We start from the raw sequence: 27564 nt of genomic DNA, 5'->3' as shown, positions 1-27564 counted from the left end.
CAGCTAATGTGAAGTGTGCCAGATATGTTCTCGTCCATCTTAACATATTGTACCCTTTCTGATAAATAGCTTTTCACCCAGTCCCCAGCCACACCTCTAATTCCATATTTTTCCAACTTATTTAGTAGAATTGAATGATTTATTGTATCAAACGCCTTTTTAAGGTCAATAAAAACACCGATGGCATGTTTTTTCTTGTCTATAGCAGTCGTGATTTCTTCAAATGCATCAATTATTGCCATTGATGTCGTTCTATTGGCTCTGAAACCATATTGTCCTTCATGTATTATCTGATGTTTGTCAAGAAACTTTTCAAGTCTGGAATTGAAGAGTTTCTCCAAAATTTTTGAAAACTGGGGCAACAGAGAAATTGGTCTGTAATTGGAAAAACAATCCTTGTCATCATCTTTGAATAATGGGATTACTTTGGCAATTTTCATCTTTGCCGGAAAACAACCAGATTGGAATGATAAATTGAATATGTATGTTAGTGGTTTTGCAATGTTTAAAATAACTCTTTTAACCAAATTCATATTGATATCATGGCAGTCAGTAGAAATCTTACTTTTACATTTAAGTACAGTGTTTGTGACTTCCTGTTCGTTTGTTGCTGAAAGAAAAATAGAGCATGGATTATGCGTAATATTTGAGAAGTGTTTGTCAGAACCTGGGTCAGGAATATCAGCAGCCAAATTTGGGCCAACATTTACAAAAAAATTATTGAATTTAGTCACTATTTCGTTCATTTCATAATTCTCTCCACTTTCATCTAAAAAATAGTTGGGATATGTAGACTTTGGTGGTCCATGTTTAATCAAACTGTTCAGTATGTTCCAAGTTCCCTTCATGTTATTTTTATATTCGTACAATTTGTTTTTGTAATACAACTGTTTGCTCCTTCTTATAACATCACTTAATTTGTTCTTATATTTCTTATAACGTTCTTCAGCTTCTATTGTTTTTAATTTGATAAACAATTTGTAGAGTTTGTTTTTCTTTTTACAAGCGCTCTTTATTCCTTTTGTAAGCCAAGGGCTTTTTATACATTTTTTCTTAATACAACATTCACTTAATGGACAATGCTTGTTTTGCAATGAAGTGAATATATCCAAAAAATTGTTGTAGGCAATGTTCACCTCTGATTTGTTATATACTGCGCCCCAGTTTTGACTTGCTAAACTAGTATTCAAGGAATTAATAGTTTCTTCCGTTACTATACGTTTAATCACAGTTTTTAAAGGATCTTTGGTTTTTTTAAAACTACAATCATACAGGGAAAAGACAGGCAGATGGTCAGTAATGTCGCAAATAAATAGGCCACTGGTAATTTGATTTTCCATACTGTTTGTAAAAATATTATCAATTATTGTGGCACTATGTGATGTTACTCTGGTAGGTTTTGTAATTGTTGGGTATAAACTCAAACTGTACATCGTATCAAGGAAGTCATCAATGCCTTTTTGTTTCATGGGATTTAACAAATCAATGTTAAAATCACCACAAATAAATAATGTTTTGTGATTCAGAGTAGAAAACAATGTATCCATCCATTCATTAAAAGTTTCTATATTCGAACCTGGCATCCGATATATGCACGATATAATTATATTCTTTTTTTTATCATTTATAATCTCTACAGATAAACATTCCATTACTCCATCAATTGCTAACGTCATATTTGCTAGGACAGTAAATTTAATGGATTTATGAATATATAGGCCCACCCCACCCCCTACTTTATTTGCTCTGTTCATATAAACTAACTCATAATCATCAAGAAAAAAATGTATACCCTTCTCCATATTGAACCAAGTTTCGGAAATAGCTATGATCTTGAAAGGATGGGAAAAAGTATTCAAATATGGCTTGATAGATTCAAAATTAGCATACATACTTCTGCTATTAAATTGTATGATTGACAGTTTGTTCTCAGATTTTACACTGTTCCTGTACTGTTCTTGGGTGAAATAATTACAGCTTTTAACTATAGCAGAAAAAAAAATCTTATCCGGGTCTCTTTCAACCTCTACTTCATTCATAGTGTCCACATATCTTTTCACAGTTTCCAGTTCCATTTGTCCATGCTGTAGAATTTTTTTAACCATATCCATGTCCTTAATTACTATCTGTTCGTTTGGAGTGTTTAACATTGAATCAAGGATTCTAGAAGGACATACATAACTAATTCAGATCGGTGACATTATACGAACATACCTGTATAATATCTGGTGAGCTGTTTCACCCTTATTGACCCATTATTGCACTCCTTCATACTTGTTCAGTTCTTCAATGTTTCTAATAACTAGTATTTTAGCATTTTCGGGTGGGCCATTAAGTTTGATATATACTTTACAGTTCATAACCCAAGTATTCTGAATTTTGTTTTGCTTCCTTAAGATTCTTGCTTTTTTGGCGATATCAGCATTTCTTTTGATTAGATGGTCATTTAGATAGACATTAGTACCTTTGAGCTTTTTTCCTTGTTTCATCAGAGCTACTTTGTTCTTCCTGTTTGTGAATCTCATGATCACTGCTGGTAGATTGTTCACTTTCATGGGAACAGGATGGCACGCTTCAATCGAATTGGTATCCACGTGTATGTTTCTTGATGCAAGGAAAGCCATCACCTGCTGTTCTGCAGAGCTGCTGTCCGGGTCACTTATTTGCACCTCTTGTCTTGTTCCCATTGTTGTCGCCTGAGCATATGAACGCGGTTGAAGCTTTAATCCAGTCACAATGACATCATTCGCTCTTGAGTGTTGCTCCAGATCTTCGAGCTTTCTTTCCAGCTCCGCCACCTTTTTGTCTCTTTCCACAAGCCGCGCACATAGATCGGCGACCTCTTTTACAAGATTCAGAATCATATCTTGCTTTATTTTAATGTCGTTCTTTTTATCTCCTCCGAGTCTTCTACGATTGGGGTTTTTTTCGGTCCCATTTCCTGGCCTTTTTTCCGCCACTTTTTTTTATGGTCCGTCTGATTCCTTACAACGCTTTTTAAGTTTAGCGTTTCATAAGTTTAGCGTCTATGGCATCCGCCGTCTTGCTGCTAGCATAGTTTGCACGCCACTCTCGCTCGGGGGACCGCACTGGCCGATCAGAGTTGACAGCACCACAATCCTTTTACTGCTCACCGAACGCTCAATCTGAAGATGAGCCAGATGAGCAACCAAAATTCTTTGTAATTCAAAAAAGAAAATTTGGCAGTCTTCAGTCGTCGTTTTGCTGAGATTCACACAACGCGGAAGTGACAGCTGACGCGGGATTGCCGGGGGTCTCGCCCATGCCGGGGGTCTCGCCCGTGATGGTTGAATAAAGTCAGCAAATTATACCAACGTCTTCTGCATCGTCATTTGGGAGTTTAGCTAGCTGTATAGCCAGGACTGAGCCTTAGCGTCTCGGTGAGGACAGTACAGTCGTATTCCCTCCCAATGCAGTTATCTCCACCTTGCAATGACCGCAAGTCGCTTTGTCGCTCTGTTTTAATTTTTCCTCATGAAGTGAAGACACACTTTCGAGCGTCTGAACCTATGTGCTGTCATTGTTATGTTTACGGTTGCAATGCTCGTGCTAAACCATCGTAACCTTTCATTTTCACCCTCTTTCCTGGTGAAGTGTAGCCAAACTTTGGAGCGAGTGGTTCTTGGCGCCATGCTAGTTTGATGCATCTGGACAACAAGACACGTAACGACGCAATATGTGTCTTTAGGAATCGTTAAAGGGATCGTTAAGGCTTTTTCATTGTGATTTCGAGGCCTCAAAACACTAGGAACCGGTTCGGAATTGGAATCGGATTTCGATTCCCATCCCTACGTAGGAATGTCAAAAAGCACAGCAGTAAGCAAGGCAGGAAAGCAAGCAGCAATCCGACACTTGGATGGTGATAGGCGTCCTTAAATATTGAGCGTTCCTAATGCACCACAGGTGTGTCGCATGGCCCCACCCATCCGGCTTAAAGTGCATGTGACACGAAAAAGCATGTTTATTTCATAATACACGCGGTATTTTATGCTCCTGAATAATATGGACCGCTTGGATGTGTGTGGAAGCGATCGCTATATTTATTTTGTTTTTTTAATCCCGCGCCATGAAAATGAGTGACTTCCGGCTTCGGTCTTGCATTGAGGAGGAGGGCGCTGTGACGTGTACGGTAGAAGACGTCCTCTTCACTATACAGCGTACTGTTGTGTATGAGGACGAAGGATTCAGCTGATTTTGCGGATTAATACGTTTATTTTTGCATCACACCAGCCAAACGGCTGCAGGAAAATCATTCTGTGTGAGGGAGAGGCGTATGCGCCTTTTTGGAGTTTCAAAAGGTTCCTATTCACCGTGGATATTTACTGTGGGACCATTGGACTTACGAGGAAGTGAGTAAACATCTTGTTTTGTATTATGTCAAATGCGAATACAGCGATTACAAAGTAAACACTACAAACTTTCTTTAAATAAAGGACTACTTACGTTTGATCATTGATAGGCATGTAAAAAGCTCTCCTCATGCACATTAGCAGCACGTTAGCTGCACAACAACTGCAGCCACCCTCCTCCGGGGAACGAACTGTAAATTGCTCTCCGCCGGGCGGTTTGCCGATCCGCGAAGACAATCAACAACCCAGTCGTCATGTCAATAAATCCAGGCTAGTTATGTGTGATTTTCCGCTTCGAAGACTTTGAAACATCACTCGGTTCAGGTTAGCATGTCGGCTAGCTGTCACGCCTTTTGGTTTGTTTACATTCTCCGAAGCCGGGGAAGGGAAATGACATATGTCCGATTTAGGTGTCATAAAATATCATCCGGGAGGTGCGACAGTAAAGGTGAAGTCGACAGTTTTGACCATTATGGAGTAATTTTGCCATGTCGTTATGAATAAATGCATTTTTATTATTTCATATTCCATTTAGCACAAGACTGTTATTTGTCATGACCATGCCATTTATTTAGCAATTGGGGGAAATACTTGGATAAAAAGAATATCCTGTAAAAATATTAAAGTAAAGAGACAGAAACAATGACATTTTGCAGCTCTCTTCGTCGTGTTTTCCTTGTTGTGAATAGTTCGCCCTCGACGGGCTGCCTGGTCCTTCTCAAGCCATTTATATAGCTATTGGGGAAAAATACTTGGATAAAAAGAATATCCTGTAAAAATATTGGAGTAGAGAGACTGAAACAATGACATTTTGCGGCTCTCTTCGTCGCGTTTTCCTCGTTCTGAATAATTCCCCCTCAATGGGCTGAATAGTAAAACCGATGAGCCCAGTCTACCGCTGACGTCATCCACCTGTTGGGGACGCTAAAGCCCTATAATAGTAGGCATGGCTAATCGGCAGATTAAAAGACTAATTTCTCGTCATCTGCGCTTTGCTAAATTGTTGTATATAGTCGATTCGTCTCAAAATATGATTCTAACATTTAAGACTTTTTTTCTCCTGTCGTATGCTCTTTAAATAGGTGCTGAATGGAAAAAAAAGGAATGCACAGAAAACATGACAGTCTGTGTGGCTGTCTGTGTGTTCTTGTTTTATGGACGCCGAAACTGTTGGGCGAATTTGGACGAAATTTTACACTGTAGTACTTTATGTGTCCCGTATCATTCCAGATCAAAGCAGTCACAAGGATTTTTTACCTAAGGTGCTTGCTGATTTGCATCAAATTATGTGTGTTTTATTAATATTATTTCTTTTTTCTTGATTATTTCATTTTATTATTACTGATTTATGATTGTTATTTATTATTTTATTATGCATTTTAATTATATTTCTCAACTTGATTTACGAGAAAACACAAGTTAAAGAATTTATTTTTTGCGGTGGGCATCAATGGGTTTTAAAAATGGAAATAAAGAGAATGACTACTGACTTCACCCCTTTATTTGTTATTTAAAAATATAAATACATAAAACCAAAATGAAAAATAAATGAATAAATAAATCTATAAAAGAAAATATTTACATATTCCCTTTTGAAATAAAAATGGCTAAAATCTTAAAACAACATTAAAAGAGAACATTTACTGTTGCCCCGTTTCTTAGAAAGGGGGTAGGCAACCCGTGTTTTAAGAGCAGCTTGAGGCTCTTTAGCGCTACCCTACTGGCTCCTTGGAGCATTTTCAAAAATGATTGAAAATGGAAAAAGATGGGGGAGGGAAATATACTTTTTGTTTTGATATGGTTCCCATAGGAGGACAAAAATGACACAAACATTGTTAATGTTTTCCAATGCTGTAAAAATGTGTAGAATATTAAATTTCAACATTTTTGTCAACGAGGATTTGCGTCATAGCCTGCGACACACATTTCTACCAGCAAGGCGGGATACAAGGCAGGTGGCTATTATAAACAAACCGGCGGCCGTGTGATAGGCCATGGATCTAAAAGCAAAAACAGAAAAATAACTGAAGAGAACAGAGGATTCAACGTATCTTGAACCAAAGCATTTGCACTCATTGCCATTGCGGAAGGATTGACTAATTGTTTACTCAGTTTCAAGAAACTGTCAGTGAGAGAAAAAGTGCGATTGCATTACTTCTGAAGAACCCAGAGGAGCGCAAAAATAGATTTAAAAAGTGAATTGCATCGCCAAACTCCACTGCTGCTGCAAGTTTTATTGCAACTTGGGAGATAATAAAGCGTGGAAAACCGTTCACAGATGGTGAGTACATAAAGGAGACATTCATCAACATATTAGAACACCTATTTGCAGACTTCAAAAACAAAACCGAGATAATACAGAAAATCAAAGACAAGCCCAGATAAGGGGCATGTTATGCACATTCCATTTTGTTGTTTTTCAAAACCTCAAAATAAAAATGACATTAAAAAAAAAAATCTTTTTTGCAGTTCTTTAGTTTCATAAAGACAATGAAACAATTCATTAATATTGTAATCAAGTTAAGTGGCATAATACAACAGAGTATTCACGTGGTGCGTTGGATGCACTGCAGGGAAACTAAACATTAAATCATGAAGGCTCATTATGTATTTTTAGCCATCTTAGTCATTTTGATAGCATGCTAATAATACAGATACATAAGCCATGTGTTGCCTTCATTATAAGGCTTATGTAAGGCTTTTAATTTCTTCCAGACGTATTTGTTTTTTGTTTTTTTGGTCCAATATGGCTCTTTAAATATTTTGGGTTGCCGACCCCTGTCTTAGAGGGAAATAAAAATGAAAATAAATTTTGAACAGGCTCAAAAAGGATTTAGACCAGGGGTCCCCAAACTTTTTCCTGTGAGGGCCACATAACCCTTCTCTTCTCTGATGAGGGGCCTGGGTCAGTTTGTAACAGAAAAAGTGTGACGATTGCAGGAGTGCCTAAATGTAAAAATGTATTGTTTTTCAGAAAGCCACAATCAAATAACCCTTTCTGGATTCTTCACGGAACCAAAGTAAATAAAATAAAAATGATATAATATAATATAGTATAATATAATATAATTAGGGCTGTCAAACGATTAAAATTTTTAAGCGAGTTAATCACAGCTTAAAAATTAATCGTAATTAATCGCAATTCAAACATCTCTAAAATATGCCTTATTTTTCTGTAAATTATTGTTGGAATGGAAAGATAAGACACAAGACGGATATATACATTCAACATACTGTACATAAGTACTGTATTTGTTTATTATAACAATAAATCAACAAGATGGCATTAACATTAATATTCTGTCAAAGCAATCCCTGGATAGAACGACTTGTAGTTCTTAAAAGATAGATTTTAGTACAAATTATAGAAATTTTATGTTAAAACCCCTCTTAATGTTTTCGTTTTAATAAAATTGGTAAAATTTTCAATCAAAAAAATTAACTAGTAGCTCACCATTGTTGATGTCAAGAATTACACAATGCTCATGGTGCATAAAATCAGTCGCACCCAAGCGCCAGCAGAGGGAGACAAAAAACACAAGTAACAAGTGGACATGACACTGCTGTCATTTTAATCTGTTTGAGCGGGGCATATGCGTTAATTGCGTCAAATATTTTAACGTGATTAATGAAAAAAATTAATTACCGCCCGTTAACGCGATAACTTTGACAGCCCTTAATATAATATAATATAATATAATATAATATAATATAATATAATATAATATAATATAATATAATATAATACAATACAATATACAGTAATATAATCAGGGGTGCACATAATTTTTTTGCCCAGGTTCTCAGAGGAGGACCTGGAGATGTGACTTGGTCCTCATTGAGCTTGAGAGCCGACCCACCTGATGCGATAAATTTATGACAAGCTTTACTTAGAGCCAATTAACTTTGATTAATTATATTAACAGTTAATGCTTGATTAACATCAACCGGCACAACAAAATTGCCATTACTTTGAAGTGAAATGTAAAGAAATAAACATAAAAGCACCAATTCAAAATAAAGGGCATTATGCGGCTCCCACATTAACTCCAAGCCTTTTTAAAAGTGGGATGTCCTCCTCATAAGACCTCATTGAACGTGTATGTTTAGCTTTGTAAAATGCGAGCAAAAACACGTTTGTCAGTGCATGTCGCTGTTCATTACCTTTATTCCGCCCTATTCCGCCACATGTCCATAGGGCGAGTGGGGTCCTGTTTGACATCGATAGTTTGCTTAATTGCCACATGCTCTCTGTTTTTTTCGTGCTTTTCAAAGTTTGGATGGCTGAAATTCTTTGACCCTACATAAAATGCGTTGCTCTAATCGGCGACATTGGGATTCTCACGGCACATTTTGTACCGCATTTCCGTGCGAGCATCATTCACTTCTAGCCATGGTACCTCCTGTAGCCACTTTTCAGCAAAAGTCCTTTTTTTCGGTAGCTCTGGTGACGTCTCTGTCGTCTGTCTGTCTTTTGACGGGGGTGGGGGAACACGGAAGTAATTACTCAGTGTGGCCTGCCTCATCGACATTTTGAGAAGTTATTTTCTCGTGTCCGCCGCAAATAGTGGTCAGCCATCGGTACGCAAAAGCGTATGGAAGCCGTTGAGGGCCAGCGCGTTTGTCTACGTCCAGTACGCATGTGCGGACCACTTATGTGCACCCCTGAATATAATATAATATAATATAATATCATGTAATGTCATATAATATAATAATACTCCGGGCCGTAGTTTGGGGACCCCTGATTTAGACAATTCTGAGGTCAACAACGTCTCTAAAAGTTTTTTTCAACTATTAAAATAGATAACAATTAATTTGCTAATCCATAAGGGAATTAATCATGGGGACACTAGCTATACTGGCATTGATGGATCTAGACTTCAGACCATTTTGACTGGGAGGGGGCAAATGAATGTTCATTCGCACCTCCCAGTCAAAACGGGTTGAACGCCTACCGCCGTCAATGGCAGTCAAATGAGTTAAAAATTTATTAGGGTTGGCTAACTTAAGAGAAAGGTACATTCCCACTATTTTTTTTTTTTTTATTGCAAATGCAGCTATACCGTTCTGCGAAATGGCTGGCTTTTCCATGAGATATTGACTGTTCCTCAAATGTTTGTACTGCTTCCTCAATGTTTTCTGGGCACTGTATGTGAAATTTTGCTCAACATCAGCCTTCTCTTTTTCTCTCACTTGAAAAACAACTAGCTCTCTCAATAGCTGCTTATTGACTTGTCTCCCGTCCGGACTGAGTGGTGCTGTGCCCATCCCCGCCCAAGTGCCACCTTGTGTGAGTGCAATGATCGATTTGAAATTGCTCGAGGGCAGCAGAGAATGCTGGTGGTTACATAAAGTGTCCCATATCTTTAGTCCCTGCAGCACTTCTCTGAGTAGAGCGCCATCGGGCTTTCTTCTCAAACTGGATTGCAGGGATGTCAAAGCCGTCTTTGTCACGAGCCACATTGTAGTTACGATTCCCCACTTAACACAGATAAATATTTAATCATTTGGCTGCCATTGACAACACTAGATGTCCAACCCATTTTGACTGGGAGCGGCGAATGAATGAACGTTCATTCATTTTTTTTTTTGTTTATTCACAAATTATAGTTTTTAAAAAAAGAGGAAATATCAGGAAACATATTCTTTCTTGAGTTTTTTATTTTATTTAAAAGTTTGTTTTTTTTAAAACTGGAGTTATCTGATATTATCGGGTAGCCAATAATATGGACCGATAAAGGCATTTTAAAATAATATCGAAAAATATCGACATCGCTTTTGGGCCGATATGCATGTTGCCTTCAAAGTGAATGTGGAAGCTTTGTGCTTCTGTACAAGGGCTGGTCACAGGTTAGCACAGCAGTTATGCTTATTGACCATTAGTTGTCTTCAAACTAAGATGCTTGGGATTTGTTATGTGGGCAGATCATTTGCATTCTTGGTGCAAAAATTAAATGAACAAGAAATGATTGAACAATAATGAATATGTTAAATACACAACCGCATATATCGGTATCGGTTTGATATCGGTATCAAATTTTTGTTAAAAAAAAAAAAAAAACATGACGAAAACATGACATTGACAATGCACGTGATTGACTTTCACGAGCCACAAAATGATGCGTCGGGCCAGCTCTGGCCCCTGGGACGCCAGTTTGACCACACTGGCCTAAAATGTAAGAGCTCTACTCTCATCATTTATACTCCACATGAAGATGTTTGACAAAGATAGAAATGCAATTATATTGTTCTGACAGCTCCTTATGTACATAAACATGCATTTATTTATTCATAAAAAATAACGGCTTGTTTTTCCCAGCCAAAATGAATTGTACATCTAGCCAGTGTTAGAGGCACGTGTGGACTGTGCAGCATCCTGATAAAGTGGACAGGAAAAAATACAGTATTATATCTGGAGAGATTTGCTTTCCAAAAGCATCCCCACAATTACCATCCACAACTAGGCCTGATACACACATATAAAATGGTGTCAAATCTTGAGACATATTTTCTGCTACGGACCTCACACATTTTTTTCCCAAGAGTATTCTCTTTAAGGGGAAAAAAACAGGTTTTCCAGGTGTATTTGCTACACAAAGCCATCTGCTGTGCCATGTTAATTATGCATTGCTTTAAAGATGAATGCTCATATTGTTTTCACAGTTTGCAGAGAAGAAAAAACGGTTTGACTTCAACAGTCACACCTGAACAGCCCTTCATTATCCATATTTTGTATGGTTGTCATCCTAACTGTTATCTCCGTGAAGAGTTGACCCTCCTTCAATGTAATAACTCAGTCTAACCTTATGAAGGAACGCACTCTTCTCCTCAGCAGACGGCGAATTCACTACACACGAGCCAGCTGATAGAGCACCGGCTTGTCGAGGAGAAAGGCACACAATTCGCAGATGTCAAATCCTCAGTGCTCTGCCCGCTCGCGGCTTGATAATTGGTCGTCCGGCTCCTCTCCGGCGATCCACGGGTGAGTCACTTAACTCGGGTTTCGCTGTAGCTTGTTTGGTCAGCTGTTTACTTCTGGTCCCCTGACAAAGACTATATTTCTAGTCTGGCAATAAGTTGTTCATAGCAGCTCTCAAGGACACTGTCAAAAATTTGGAGTTGTAGACATTCCTCGGCTGATATTGTGGATTAGATTTATAAAATGGAGGTGGGAAAGCATCAACCAAAATAAATGAATAATTAAATGAGGGCTGGGCTATATGGCCCAAAATTTGATTTACAATTACAAAAACCAGAAAGCTGAAAAAAAAAAAAAACTTCACCAGTTATGGGCATAAATTGAAGTCATTGCTGCCATTGACGGAACTAGATGACAATTTTGACTGTGAGGGGCAAAGCTGTTTTTGTGTATTAATTAAAAAAAAAAAAAAAAAAAGACAAAGTCATAGAGACCCAATGTTCACGTTTGTGGATGCAACATTTTGGGTCATGTAGATCAGGGGTCCCCAACCTTTTTTGCACCACGGATCGGTGTGAATTTGGTCTTTTTTTCACGAACCGATGTTCTGTCAAATTTTGCACCCTTATAAAATTTTGCTCCCAAAGCTTTTGTGGCGGTGAAAAAGCCCTCTTTTATATTCAGTTGGACTCTTTTCTACATGTCTGTCCATGATCAAGTGAAAGTAAATATTCTTTTCTTTAAAGAAAGTTTGTAGTGTTTACTTTGGAAACGCTGCATTCATGGCCATTTTTAACGTTACGCGCACACAAAATTTGTCAGAACACCAGCAATGTGTGGCAGAAAAATACAGCAAATATAAAATAACATTTGTTTTTAGCCCCATCGTGATAAGTGCAGGGAAAATATAACTCACCCACTGAATCAGTGGGAGGCCTGAGCTTGTTTCGTTGAGACAAGATGGTCCTATCGAGATGTGATGGGAGAGTGAGAGAAGCCCGCTTCACAAAGATACAATGTTGGAAATTGTAGCATGGTTTTCAGTGCTCTCGTAACGCAGATTTTGTTTTCTTTGAGATTGTAGGCTCATCTTTTGGCTCGTCGGGTGCCCTTTTCCCCGTAAAAAAATTGTCCAAAGAAGTCTTTTTTTCAGTCATTCTAGTGGTGGGGCTAATAATTTCCGGGAACAAATGTGATGCATCCGCCCTACGTCATATGTTATTATCAAGGACAAGCGCACATAGATATAAAAAACAAGATGTACTGTTAGCAGTCCAATCAATGGATTTCTATGACCACATTCTATCCTGTAGTATTATATCTAGAGTAGACAGGGATATTGGTGTGTTAATTTGCAGAGGCCAAAGTTAATTCGGCCAGAATGTAGTCGTTAATAAATTATTATCTCTAGGGATGGGAATTGATAGGATTTTCACGATTCCGATTCCATTATCGATATTGCTTAACGGTTCGATTCTTTATCGATTCGATATAATATAATATAATATAATATAATATAATATAATATAATATAATATAATATAATATAATATAATATAATATAATATAATATAATATAATATAATTAAAAAAACACTATTAATTAAATAGATAATAACCAAATAACCCTCTCTGAGTTCTTCACAGAAAAGGCCAGGAAATAAATAACACTATTGAGAAAAAAAAAATTCAAAATGCTCTCTAGTATTGTTCAGGGGGCCGGACCAAATGTGGGGACGGGCCGAATAGTTTGGGGACCCCTGGACCATTAAAGTGTATTATTTACCATTATATTGAAATGCATGCCTTTTAGTTTTTATGGTGCTTTAATGCTCAAGTGGGGGCGCCCTTGCGCTTCCTCACGCGAAGAAGAACGCGCTCATGTGAAGAAGAGCACGCTTAGACACGAAGAAAAAGTGCCGCATCCAAGCGAGTGAGCGAGAGAGGGAAACACTGCTACGAGCCTACTAATTTGTTCTTTGTTAATGTTTGTAAAATTATCTACAGAGGCAACGCATGTATGTATCCTCTTTTGTGTTTTTGTTGTGTGTTTCCACTTGCGATCGGACACTTAAATCCAGTTGTGTAGTGGTTTGAACTATGTGCTAATGCTAGCGAATGCATGCTAACCGTTTGTTATTACTGTAGTAGCAGCTAATCATCGCTGATTTACCTTGATGCAAACCTGTTTGTCATCGAGGACGAAATGATTTGTTTAATTTCTATTTTTAGCTTCACTATTCAAGTGATGGTTGAATAAAGTCAGCAAATTATACCAACGTCTTCTGCATCGTCATTTGGGAGTTTAGCTAGCTGTATAGCCAGGACTGAGCCTTAGAGTCTCTGTGAGGACAGTGCAGTCGTATTCCCTCCCGATGCAGTTATCTCCACCTTGCAATGACTGCAAGTCGCTTTGTTGTCATTTTTCCTCGTGAAGTGAAGACACACTTTCGAGCGTTTGAACCTGCGTACAGGTACTGTCATTGTTATGTTTACGGCTGCAATGCTCGTGCTAAACCATCGTAACCTTTCATTTTCACCCTCTTTCCTGGTGAAGTGTAGTCAAACTTTGGAGGGAGTGGTTCTTGGCGCCATGCTAGTTTGATGCGTCTGGACAACAAGACACGTCACGACGCAATACACGTCTTTAGGAATCGTTAAAGGGATCGTTAAGGCTTTTTCATTGTGATGTCGAGGCCTTGAAACACTAGGAACCGGTTCGGAACTGGAATCGGATTTCGATTCCCTTCCCTAATTATTTCTGTGGGGCCCGGTAGCAAATGCGCCATGGCGGTTGGGGACCCCTGATGTAGATCACAATACAGTGGTACTTCTACATACGAAGTTAATTAATTCCAGGACCTTGTTTGTAAGTCGAAATGGTCGTATGTCAAGCAGGATTTTACCATAAGAATACATTATAATTCCATTAATTCGTTCCACAGCCCAAAGACCAACACTATATCCTTAGCAAATACTGCTGGTACGATTACAAATGGCAATAACACATAGCAAAACAAATGAATTATAAATAAAAATCGGGATAATAATATCATAATAATAATAATTCCTGTAATAATGTAATGAATCAGCAGTGTTTCCCACAGGATTTTAGGAGACTGTGGTGGGAGGGTCTCTGACCATAGGATTTTTTGAAACTGTGGTGGTGGGCTGCATCGGAGTCGGACAGCCACACCATGTCGTGCCACGGCGAATTTTTTTTTTTCCCTAATTTTTTTTCCCCCAAGAAGAACCATAACAAAGATATATTTGAAATATTTCATTAGCTAGGCTAATGTTATAGTTCTCAGCTACGGTACATGTATGTAAAATGCGTTGCTGATTACAGCTACGTTACCCTATGTAATAATGCGACTTTTTTTCTCGTAGCAATAGTACGACTTACTGTGACGGAGCGGTTCCGTCACTGATGGCGTGCGCCCGCACGCACGCAGGCGTACACGCACGCACGCACGCACATACACAATAGGCAGCAGCTGCGCTCACGCACATGGCACTCGTTTGGTATTACTCACGCCGTTATTTGGACAATCGGGACACTTTTCTCTTTCTAATATTCTCTCACAATCGGTAGCGCGATCGGGGGTGCACACTCGTCGCTCTACACATTGTTAAATAAATCCATTCCACATACAATTAAACAATCCATTCACTCTGATCAGTTATAACTCACCGGCAAGGAGGAAGTGAGGAGAGCCAAACAGGCGTGAAGGTTTTGGGACCCTTAAATGGGAAAACTTCCTGCGTAATTTGGGAGCAGGTGCGCTTGAGGGGAGGAGCTATTGGTATAAAAAGAGGCATTTTCTACAGGTAGAGTGAAGTGCGAGGTGGGTTTCTCCATGCCAGAGCAGAAAGGTAGTTTTGTCTGAGCTTAAGCCCACTTTTGCTTCTTGAGTTTATATGTTTGGATGTTGCTGTGGAAATCCACTCATATTTTTTTGTAAATAGTATTTTCTTCCTTTTTTTTTTTGTGATTTTGACTTTTTGCTGTAAATAGTTATATTTTTCTTTTTTGTATATAATCTAATGGTGCACTTTGTTTTTGCTGGGGTTCGAACCAATTAAAAACTCACAACACCTGTATTCTCCTGACTACGCCATCAGTTTTTTTTTTTTTTAGTAGCTGGAAGAACCCCGCGACACTTACATCTCGTAGAGACTCAGGGTTGGCAACCCAAACTGTTGAAAGAGCCATATTTGACACCCCCCCCCCCCCCCCCAAAAAAAAAAAAAACTGATACAGTATGTCTGGAGCAGCAAAAAATTAAAAGCCTTGTACAAGCCTTATAATTATCAATACTAGCCTACTATAAAATGACTAAGTTGGCTAGAAATACATAATTTGCCTTCATGATTAAATGTTTATTTTCCCTGCAGTGGATCCTATAGCGCACCACGTGACTACTCTGTTGTACGATGACACCACAAGTTTAACTTCATTACAATATTAATGAATTGAAAGAATGTATCATGTTTGTCCTCCTAGAAATCCTATTAAAACAAAAAATATATTTCCCTCCCCCATCTTTTTCCATCAAAAAAAAAAAGCTCCGAAGCAGCACTAAAGAGCCGCATGCGGCCCAAGAGCCGCGGGTTTCAGACCGCCGTCATAGCCCTCCTTTTTCGTTTTTATTTGACCCTCATAAGTACTACATCACCACAACAATAACAGTCCTTCTGTCAACTGACCCATTTACAGGACTGGGGGAATTCTAATGGCCGTGTAGTTTTTCTTGATTCGGTGAGAAGGTGAATAGTTTTTTCCCCGTTGTTCGTGAACTAAATTTCCACACAAACGCACATCGAGGTACCATTAACTTAGCAAGGAGAGGTATGAGAGTCATTTTTCGAGTGTCCCAGAGCTCGCGAAATTGGGGGGGGCGCATTTATCCAACTCCTGTCTGAAGTTGGCGCGTCGGTGTTGTGCCGAAAAATAGCCACTCCACGCGAAATGTCCCCCCGACGGGAGCGCCCACACGTCACTCGTACAAACAGCCTTTTCTTACCAATCGATGGACACGGAAACGACGTTCTTGTACCGTGAATATGTAGCATTTTACTCTGCTTGAACTAATAAATACTTTACTGTGACCAACGCTCTGAAAATAGAGCAAGGCTTTATTTTGGGCCCCGCCTCTCCGCGCAAGTTCAATCAAAGTTTGCTTTCCGTCCAAGACGGCCGTCCACCGCTCACTTTCGCCGAAAAGTCCGATCCAAACTATTGTAATGCCCCGGATATGGGGAAGAAGGAGAGAAGTCTGTATTTGCTTACCCACTTGATTGTGGTAACAATAATAAAGAAAAACAATAACAAAATAACAGCGGGCTGCTAAGACATGCGACCGCTATCTCTCGCTATCTCGCTCGTTCTCCCATTCTTCCTACTCGTTCCCCTTGCGTCTCTTAAATAAATAAATAAATAAATAAATAAAATACTACTCTAAAATGCTGCTCTCGCTCGCGCGGGTAGTAGAGTGGAGTGGGCTACAGCTGTGTAATCGGCTGACTGACGCATCTGATTAGTATTTTTTTTTTCCCCAGCGTTGGGGGGGGGCGGGGCAAACGAGACTGTGGCGGGCCGCCACAGTCTCGTTCATTGGTGGGAAACACTGATCAGGTTGTACTGTAATGTGGCGGACGTGTTTTGCGTGCTGTACCTGAACGCACCGTGTGGCTAACGTCATGGTAAGATAGGTGCGGTAGAGATTTTACTTTCTCTTTTAATGTTCTGTTGGTGTCAACTGCAGCAGTCAGTAGGCGTGTTGAGTTGCACAAGTTCTGAAATAAACGATTAAAAACCTGACGAAGCAGGTGATTTCTTTGGCGATGTTACCACAAAAATAACTGTCGCCTTAACTTATAAAGACTGGCAAACGGAGGACAGAGGAGGACAATCGAGATCGTAGACATTCTACGGCTGTATTGCCTAGCCAGTTCACAGATGCGCACACCCTGCTCATATTTTTCTATCATTTCCATCTTCATTTCAATGGTAAGCTTCACCCTTTTCCTTTTCTTACCACCTGCACTAACCTTCTGGGAACCCATGTTGATTTCTCTCACAAGAAAATCCGCCATGCGTCAGTCTTGCGGCAAAACAAAGAAACTGCAGCGCTATCATAAATTGTCGTATTTTGAGCATGTCGTCGGATGTAGAAACAAATGACGAGTCAAATTTTACGTCGAATGTCGAAAATATCGTATGTCGAAGCGATTGTATGTCGAAGTACCACTGTATTAACATTTGAAATTTTAAGTGTGCCTACATGATCTAGAATGTCATGTCCCCATGTAAGGATGCCAGGTAGACCATCCGGAGGGAAGTCTCAAAATCAAATTAACTTCGTTCTTCTTCTACTTGGAGAGGACTCTAACAAACATTTCTTCTTCGCCATTATATGTGCACCGATCAGGTAGAAATTCTGGTTGGTATATTCTAGGGATGTATACACACTGATCCTTTGAGCTCAATTTTATTTATTTATTTTTTGTCTTAGAGCTTATTAATTGCGGAATTATTGTTGCCTGGAGGTTTCTGGTTTGCCAGTAGCTTCTTTTACTGGTTAACAGGCATTCATAAATCATTATGAATTTGTTTATCAATCAATAAATATATTTATGAATTATTGAAATATATTAAAACAAAATTGATTAAATTGAAAATAATACAGATTGAAACACATTCTGGTTATGGGCCCCAATAGCACTCTAAAGTTGATATATTTTTTATGTTCATGCTATGTAAATCATTACCTGCCATTGACAACATTAGACGTCCAATTTAACTCTTTCCAGTTTAACCGGCTCTTTATGCCCATGTTGTTGTACCATTGACAGCACCTGGCATCCAAGTCATTTTGACTGCCAGTGTAGCGCGGTCAATGGCAGCCAATGAGCTCCCTATCAAGGGGTTAAGGCAGCCAACTTTCAAATGTTGCTCTAAGTACATCTGAGCCTCAGCACATCCTCCCAGAGCTGCACATATTGTTAAGTCGGCTCTTGAAAAAACGAGACAGTTAAGTGTGCAGAACAATACTTGTGTGCCAAATTGTCCAATTTAGACTGACATTTTGCTTTAGTGTGCTTTTACTTCGCATTTGGTCGCAAGTGATGTTGTGGAGTGTCCTGAAATTACCAAATGCATCTGGGAAAGAAAATCTTGTGGCCAATGAAGTTGTCACTTTACAGTATTGTGAGACCAAATGACAGCACTCTGTGTAATGAAAATTAAATTGTCAAGAAACTAATTTGCTGGGAAAACAGACTATGAGAGCTAATCACTTATTCTATAAAATGTCACATTGTCATGATTGAAAAGAGGCACTGTCTTTTCTTGTGTGTTTCATTATCTATAATGAAACTTCTCACACAGTTGAGTGATTTCACTTTCAAAACGTTTTTAAAAGATTTTGATTTTTTTTTTAATTTATTTTTTTAACACAGTTAGAAGCAACCGCTTCAGTAGGTAAAGGTCTCATTATTGCATCTGGCATATGCTCTTCTCATGATTAAACTTTTGGCTCATTTAAAAAAAAAAAAAAAACAACCTCATACAGACCTGGCGTCCACATACGTGGACATCATATTTTGGCTCATGAAGTCCACATATGACCACATACAATGACGACAGGTCTCAATTATTTTTTTTAATTGTATTTTTTATGGATAAATACATTTATAATGTAAACTAAATACACTGGGATAATGGCCCCCAATAACACTCTATACTGGATAAATAAAAAATGCAAAAACATTCATAACAAATACATTTTTTTAAATCCCTTTTTGTTTTTAATTTTGAAAAATAAATAAATATTTTCAATAAAGATATGTATAATTTCAGGTTGTTTATTTTCTAGTCATAACATAGATACAACAACATGGATGGATGGATGGATGGATGGATGGATGGATGGATGGATGGATGGATGGATGGATGGATGGATGGATGGATGGATGGATGGATGGATGGATGGATGGATGGATGGATGGATGGATGGATGGATAGATAGATAGATAGATAGATAGATAGATAGATAGATAGATAGATAGATAGATAGATAGATAGATAGATAGATAGATAGATAGATAGATAGATAGATAGATAGATAGATAGATAGATAGATAGATAGATAGATAGATAGATAGATAGATAGATAGATAGATAGATAGATAGATAGATAGATAGATAGATAGATAGATAGATAGATAGATAGATAGATAGATAGATAGATAGATAGATAGATAGATAGATAGATAGATAGATAGATAGATAGATAGATAGATTGTCGGCCATTGACAAGGATAGAGTTCCAATAGCGTACCGCACATAACAAGTAACCATTGCTCACTAATATTAATGACGTTAGCAACTGTCGCTAGGGGGGTCAAACTTGCGTTTGTCCCTCATGCTAGATGCATGTAAATAGTGTACGAGCGAGATGTTTACTGAGCTAAACCTACCAATTCTGTTTGAAATTGATGTCGCTGGTGCCAAATTAACTGGTAAAGATGTGGAAGAACATACAAATGTTCAGTTAAAGAGAGGGCTTGAGTGTCGAGGGCTGAAAAAGAGCCGACCTGATCCATAGGTAGCTTTTTTATTGACATCTTTTTCTTGTGTGCATTTCCTTACGCCACTGACAATGACATTCTCTTGTTTCAACAAGCCATCCTTTTATATCCTCCGGTTGTCTTACGTCTCTGACCGTTCTTGGGGGTACCGTAATTTCCCGTATATAAGGCTCACCCGTGTATAACGCGCACCCCAAATTTACTTGTAAAATCTAGGGAAAATTATTGTACCCGTGTATAATGCGCATCCTAATTTTGGTACCAATAAATAGAAGAATACAAGAAAACAGAGCTCATGTACAGATACAGAAATGTCATTTTACTGACTGGTGAAACACAGCTTAAGCATAGCACACTGGTAGTTCAAAACATTACCGTAAAATGACAATATGCATGGTAATAATATGATCTGACAAATTCTTCAACTTACCAGAATCCAGGAGAAAACAAAACAGATGTGACTTTTCTTTTAAATGTTGCTGTATAACTTGCTCGTTTCATCATGATGAATAAATGTTTCTTGCATGGATTGATAAAGTAAAATAAAAGCGAGGACTGAAGTCCAAAATCTGAAAGAGCGCATCGCTGTAGGCGGTAACAATAGGATCTATTGTTATTTGGGTTTGAGTTTCCCTAGGGACAGATATAGTTGAGGGACACAGGAAGTCTGTGTTGTGTTATGTTTGTTATGGTCCGAGTTGCAATAAACGTTGACTCAAATGAGTTCAAGAAACTAATTTCTTTGCTTTATGAAGAGTGAAAAAAAGCAGAATTTAACACAGACAAAATCATTCAACCAATTAGAGTGAAGTATTACCAAATAAAAATGGTGACGTCATGTACCGTAATGGTCCGCAACGGATCGCCGCATACGTTTCTTCAACACAACATGGCAGTGTCAATAAAAAAAAATCGGTCTTTATATATAAATATATATATATATATATATAATATACAGTATACATATATATTTCTGTCTCCATCCCTGTACCGTGTATAATGCGCACCATGATTTTACAAGTTGATTTTGGGGGAAAAAAGTGCACGTTATATTCAGGAAATTACGGTTATTTATATTGCTATTTTTGTGTAGCGATCTCAAAAGCTACTCACTGACAGCCAACGACACTTTTAAAATAGATATCACGATTGATATGTGAGTCAATCTTACTGTTGGCAACACAGGTCGGAACAACAGTGGCAGTCAGCTACCATTTTATTCTTTTTCAGGTCATTTATTGTCAGACAGAAGAAGCACGGCAAAACACCACGCTAAAAAAACAAAAGTATCAGAATGGCTTACCTCTTCGGAACAAGAAATGGCTCAAGATTGTCATCTGTAGGACCGTGGCCCTCAACAAAATGTTTACTGCATATGAAGGTGAATGGTTTCACCTTGCTGGCATTTAACTGGTCTTTTGGACATCCGCATAAGTTGATTCATTGTTCACGTTTTTTCCTCTGAGTTTTTGGCTTCGGGAAAGTTTTGAAGAAAACATCCTTCATATGTGGACGGTCATAATGTCTAGAGTCGTTTCTACAAGTTCCATAGCAGCAGTGTTTAATCAGCATTTACTTTTTTGAAAGATTACCGGCAGAAAATAAGCATTAGTAGCATTGGTTGTATGTGAGCGCGCTTCTATGTTGACCCTCTTCCGGTTTACAATGGTGACATCACGCAGCCTTGCGGTCTAAAAATAGCATTTGTGCGGTACGCGATTCATGTAAACCCGACATGTCCAAAGTGCGGCCCGGGGGCCAAATGCGGCCCATGGTCAAATTTCATCCGGCCCCCAGCCTGTGTCATAAAATCAATAATGTCTGGCCCGCACACAGACCTAATAAATTGGTCAGCAGTACTGCTACCAGCATATGAAGTAGCTTACACACTAAATGCTGCTCCTCATTTAGCCACTAAAAGGCAGCAACACTCTAAGCAACATTACCCCGCGTGACCCTTTACTCCCAATTTTCTAAAATGGCGACAATCAACAAAAAAAAAAAAAAGAAAGTTGACTGTGACGGCCGACGCTTCAAGGATAGGTGGAAATTGGACTATTTCTTCACTAAAATACGCAAAAACTGTCTGCCTCATTTGCAAAGAGACAGTCGCTGTTTTATAGAGTTCGATGTGAGGCGATATTACTAAACAAGACAAGCTGACATGTACGACAAGATTACAGGGAAGATACGTGCGAGAAATTGAAGCAACTTAAAGCTAGTTTAATTTTACAGCAGCAATATTTCGCAAGAGCCCAAGAGATGAAAGAGAACGCCACAAAGGCTAGTTTCAAGATTTTGTGGAAATTATTTAATTAAAAAATAATAATAAAGCAAATGTGACACACAGAATGGCTTGCTAAAATTTGCATAAATATATTGTTCTACGTAAAGGATATCAGCCAAGGTCGGCCCCCCACATTTTTAACCACACCGATTCTGGCCCCCATTCCAAAAAGTTTGGACACCCCTGATGTAAACCGAGAGGACTGGCTGTGAATCTTTCAGTGCCCTTGACGGAGCTCCATTTTGACTGGGAGGGGTAAATAAGCAAACATTCATTCGCCCCTCGTCCTCTAAATGGATTGGATCGGCCAATGAATGTCCTATAAAGGGTCAAAAGTCTAAATCTCAACCTTTTGCCAATGGAATCGATTGAACCAACCTTTAGTCCAAACAATCTGACCAACTATAATGCCATACTTCATCTTTTTTTGGGGAAAAAAATAACAAGTGTACATTGCTACACTGTACATTGGTACTGAGGATCCAGACATTTCCACAAAGTTGTGGATGATCTCTATTATTTGTGGCTGAGCTCTTAAGCCTCAAGAGATTTGTTGCCCTTGTTTTGGAAAAGGTCCATTCAGCCTGCATGAGTCTTGTGGCTGCTATAGGGCCTCCTGATTTCCACCGAGGAGCATTAGTCGAAGAAGAGATCACTAACTATCATTAAATGTGACGTGAATTTAAATTGGGTTTTATTAAATGAAGCCCACTGACAACATTTGTTTATTTGTGGGAGGTGTACATCTTTCTCCTAGGCAGCTTGTACCTCATGCAGCGTGTGACGATATGGGGGCTGCGGATCTGTGTGTTAGACGCAGATAACAGCCGACGTATTCCATTTTGGCTGTTTGTGAACCGAGTTTCTCAGGAAGCTAAATGCTGCCAAATTAAAAGCTCTCATCTCACTCCAAATAATTGATTGATTCATTGCGTCATCATGATGAGCGCAACATGGATTTATGCTTGGTACTAACGTAATGCTTGATACTAACCAAGAAAAGTATTTTGCATTGCCGCCATATTGGATATTCTTGCTAAGTGGCTAAGTAACTGCTTGGGGGATGATACTGTCTGGTTTTTGAGACAACGTTAAAAATATTCCAATGAATGGAATGCAATTACTGCTACGCTGACATTTATGAAAAACTAAGCCATTTGAAAACAGTTAGAAAATTGAGCATTCGATAGCGATTTCAAAGTACTCGCCTCTTCGACTATACTGATATGTTTAGCGAATGACAATGACGTAAACTGGTCGACGAGTGACGACACTCGTCCCCTTTGGGTCACAGCGCGGGCCACACATCTACTTTATATATGTGATTTCTATGAATGTCACAGACATCGTAATCGTAAAAGTCGAGGAACGTTCAATAATAAGACAGGGTGGGGCAGAGCAATTTGCTTATTTGAATTTGGCACCCTGAAGCGATAGTTGCTCTCAAGATGTTAGGGATGGACTCATTTGAGAGGGTGGGGCTTAAAGTTTGGTTCTTAACGTGCGTTATTTATTTTGTGTTTATTTTTCAGGAACCCCAGTGCGCATCATGGAGTGGACGCAGTTGGAATGCGCTTTCACTGTTGAGGCATTTTTTTTCAAATGGTCGCTCAATCGTCGCAACACAACGTGCATTCTGTAGACATTTCAATATTGCCCCCCGTGGTCATGTCCCTGGTCGGCAGTCCATTGTTTCATGGGTAAACAACTTCATGGAAATGGGTGATGTAAAGAAAAGGAAACCTGGCCTCCCACGAAACGCAAGGACGCCTCAAAACATTGATGTGGTGAGACAATCTGTTTTGAGATCTCCCCGACGGTCTGCCCGCAAACACGCATCTACTCTTGGGTTGTCTGCTCGTTCTGTGAGACGAATCCTCCATGAAGAATGCACGTTGCGTTGCGACGATTGAGTGACCGCTTGAAAGAAATGCCTCAACAGTGAAAGTGCATTCCAACGTCCATTCCATGATGCTCACTTGGGTTCCTAAGAAATAAACACAAAATAAATAACCCATGTTAAGAACCAAACTTTAAGCCCCACCCTACCAAATAAGTCCATCCCTACCACTCTCAGAGCAATCATCGCTTCAGGGCACCAAATTTAAATAAGTAAGTTCCTCTGCCCTACCCTGAATAACACTGTCTTCAAAAGTGATCGCAATCAGCTATGAGTTAGTGTGTCTGGCATTGGCGAAGCAAACCCTATTGCTGTAAGGACATAACTTTGCTAAATAGTCTGGAGAACATACAGTATAGTTAGTGTTGTAGCAATACCATGTTATGGCTCCCGATACCAATTCTAATAGCCGGCTGTGTGGTATAGGCCGATACTGTGTTGATATGTTTGTTTGTTTGTTTGTTTGTTTGTTTGTTTGTTTGTTTGTTTGTTTGTTTGTTTGTTTGTTTGTTTGTTTTATACATATACATTTTTCTTTTAATTGTGAATGTCTGCATACTCACTTGAATGTAAAGTAATTCTATCCTGGCTTGGACACTTTTTGTCTCTTTGGCTGCCATTGTTGACGCTAGACGTCCAATCCATTTGAAGCAGGAGAGTTGACATTCTCTGCCACACTCCCATTTCAAATGGATTAGACATCTACGAGTGAGTAACTCATTGAAATTCACAGCAAAAGGATGATTGAAGATCTATCATCATTTTGGGAAGCCAACAAGTGCTCCTTTTTTTTTACAGCGGCATGCGTAGCTGGCGGCCATCTTAGGTAGGGAAACCGACGGTTGTACAGTAGATCTCGAAGAGTACATTTTACATAGCATTGATGCATTATTTCTCAATACTTTATGAATGATGTCATTTTAGTGCGGTATTGGTACCAGTGGATTTTTACGCCAGTACTTTTACTTGAACAATCTTTCATCAGTTTTACAGTACTTTTACTTGAGGAGATGTGTTTTGTAAATTTTCCACCTCTGGCAACTAACTCTGCAAATGTGGAAAAGCCAATTTTAGCTCCAGGTTCATGACAAAAATACTCAATCTAAGGAGTTTCTTCTGGTGGACAGAGTTGTTTAGGTATTGGTGGAGGGTTTTCTGATAAAGCCAATCTCTGAGACAGGGAAATGGAGAAAACAATCCCTCAGTAGCCTTCAGCAACAGTGCCAGGGATCAACTGAAGCCAGCTACCTGGAAAGTAAAGACATGGCATTATCCCCTCACTCAAAGGAACTCAATCGTGTAGTTGTTAATAATGGTGTGAAATCACTCACCAGGTGGTTTTCTGCTGGATTGACTCCAACCTAACACCGTCATATGCAAATAGCAAGGCCTGTCCTTTTAGAAGCAATTCTGTACACACGTAATTGGCTCGATTGTAACAGGTACAGCCAAAACAATGATGGATATTCCGCCAAACGACCGAAAAAAATACCAAACACCTTGCCAGAATATTTTTGTTAATGCATCTAGTTGTACAAAATAGTAATCTGTTTGGCAACATAGTAAGTAGTAGTTATGTAACTGTCTGCTCCTTTTACCACATACTGCAGCCTTTATATTTAGCACATCTTCAATAATCTTAGCCAAAATGGACTTAATCCTTGAAAAGGCAGTTACTTAACACTTGTATTTTGACGACGAGGGATAAATGAGAGTTTGTACATTCACCTTCCCAGTCAAAATGGATTCGACGTCGAGCACTGTCAATGGCAGGTAACCAAGGACTGCAACAATTATTGACTAATCGAGTGGCAAATTAATTGTCAGCTACTTTGACAATAAACCATTCAGAGACATTGTTGACGTCCAAACAAAATTTTCTTTAGCAATTTTTTTTTTTTTTTTTTTTTTTAATACATTTATCATTCTATTTATATATTTATTTGTTTATTTATTTATTTATTACAACTTATGTTAAAATAAGGGGGAACATGGTAAACATTCTGCTTTTTATTATTGGGTTTATGTCAAAATTAAACAAAGGAAAAAGTTAATATTGATTTTTTTTTTGATAAGAAAAAATCCCCAAAATCCCCCAAAAATTGGGAAAAAACTGTAAATGTTTTCTGGTTTCTGAACTGTGGATATATTTTACATACATTTTATTTTAGTGTAAAACAAAAAAAATCGATGTACCTTAATTTTCAGACTACAAACCGCTACTTTTCTCCTTCATTTTTTTATCCTGCGGCTTATGGTCCAGTGCAGTGTATTTGTTGATTTATTTGGTTTAATTGGTATTTATTTATTTATTTGACAGGGGCGTCATAAGACCGCCATAATTATGACATGACACTATCTTGGGCATTACTGAATGCTTATGACAGACGTCATTAAGTGTCATGCGGCAAATTATGTTACTAACTAAATTTATGTCCAGCTCAGATATTTTACATGCTTTCAAAAGTGAGATAATTTACTGGATAACACTAAATGGCATCTGTTAAAAGCATTCATTAATGCTCATGACAGTGTCATGTCCTAACTATGATTGTTTAATGACAGTCTGATGGTACCACTGTCAAATAGTGTTACCAAATACCATAACTAGCTATTAATGAAACAACTGGAACAGTAACTGCAGAAATAATTAGCACAGAACATGAATTTTGATTGTTATTTACATCTGTAGAGCTACAATGAATGCTAGGAGGCATGTTGGACGACGGTAGCAGCAGACGTTCACTGTTTCCCCATAGGGACCAATGATGTCCAAATGAAGCTTCTTGAAGCAATGAGGCTTTGCACCCAATTGGTTAAGAGCTTCATTTTGGTTCATTTGGTCTTATGATGCCACTGTCAAATAAAGTGTTACCAGTTAGTATCTGTTCGGCCGTTTACGCTTTTTTGTGGCATTTTCCCCGCCAAAAGGGATCCGAAAGAGAACACACTGGATAACTCGGCTTGTGCTCACAGTATATTGTTGGTTTTTTATTGTTGATTTTTTGGAGTAAATAGCAAACACCAAGCAGGTTATAAACCTATAAATGCAAACAAAGAATGTATATGTGTGTATAAATATACAAATAATGATCATGCTAAATACAAATATATACAAAGCTTATCTATATATAAATGAATAAATAATACACTGTGCATAATATATATAATTCATTCACAATTAAGTTGCTCAGATTGCAATAACCAAATATTATGCATTATTTTAAAATCACATTTGACATTTTTTAACCGTTGAATCGTTATTCTTTAGGCAATAGTTGCATCATTTAGACACTTCAAGTCACGAACGCCGTCCAATGCTTTGAAAAGGTGGCAGCTAACAGCATGAGGAAATGTAGTTTTTTCCCGCAAGCATTTAGATTAAAAGCACCAATACAGCGGGTCCTGAGACTACATTACCCATGGTTCACTGCGTGCCCTGCACCGCTCGTTGATTCGCTGCGAGGTTGACTCAGTGGCTACGCTAAAC

This window comes from Corythoichthys intestinalis, chromosome 18 (assembly GCF_030265065.1).
Source record: "Corythoichthys intestinalis isolate RoL2023-P3 chromosome 18, ASM3026506v1, whole genome shotgun sequence".
NCBI classification, from domain to species: Eukaryota; Metazoa; Chordata; class Actinopteri; order Syngnathiformes; family Syngnathidae; genus Corythoichthys; species Corythoichthys intestinalis.
Note: the sequence above shows the minus strand (reverse complement) of the source record.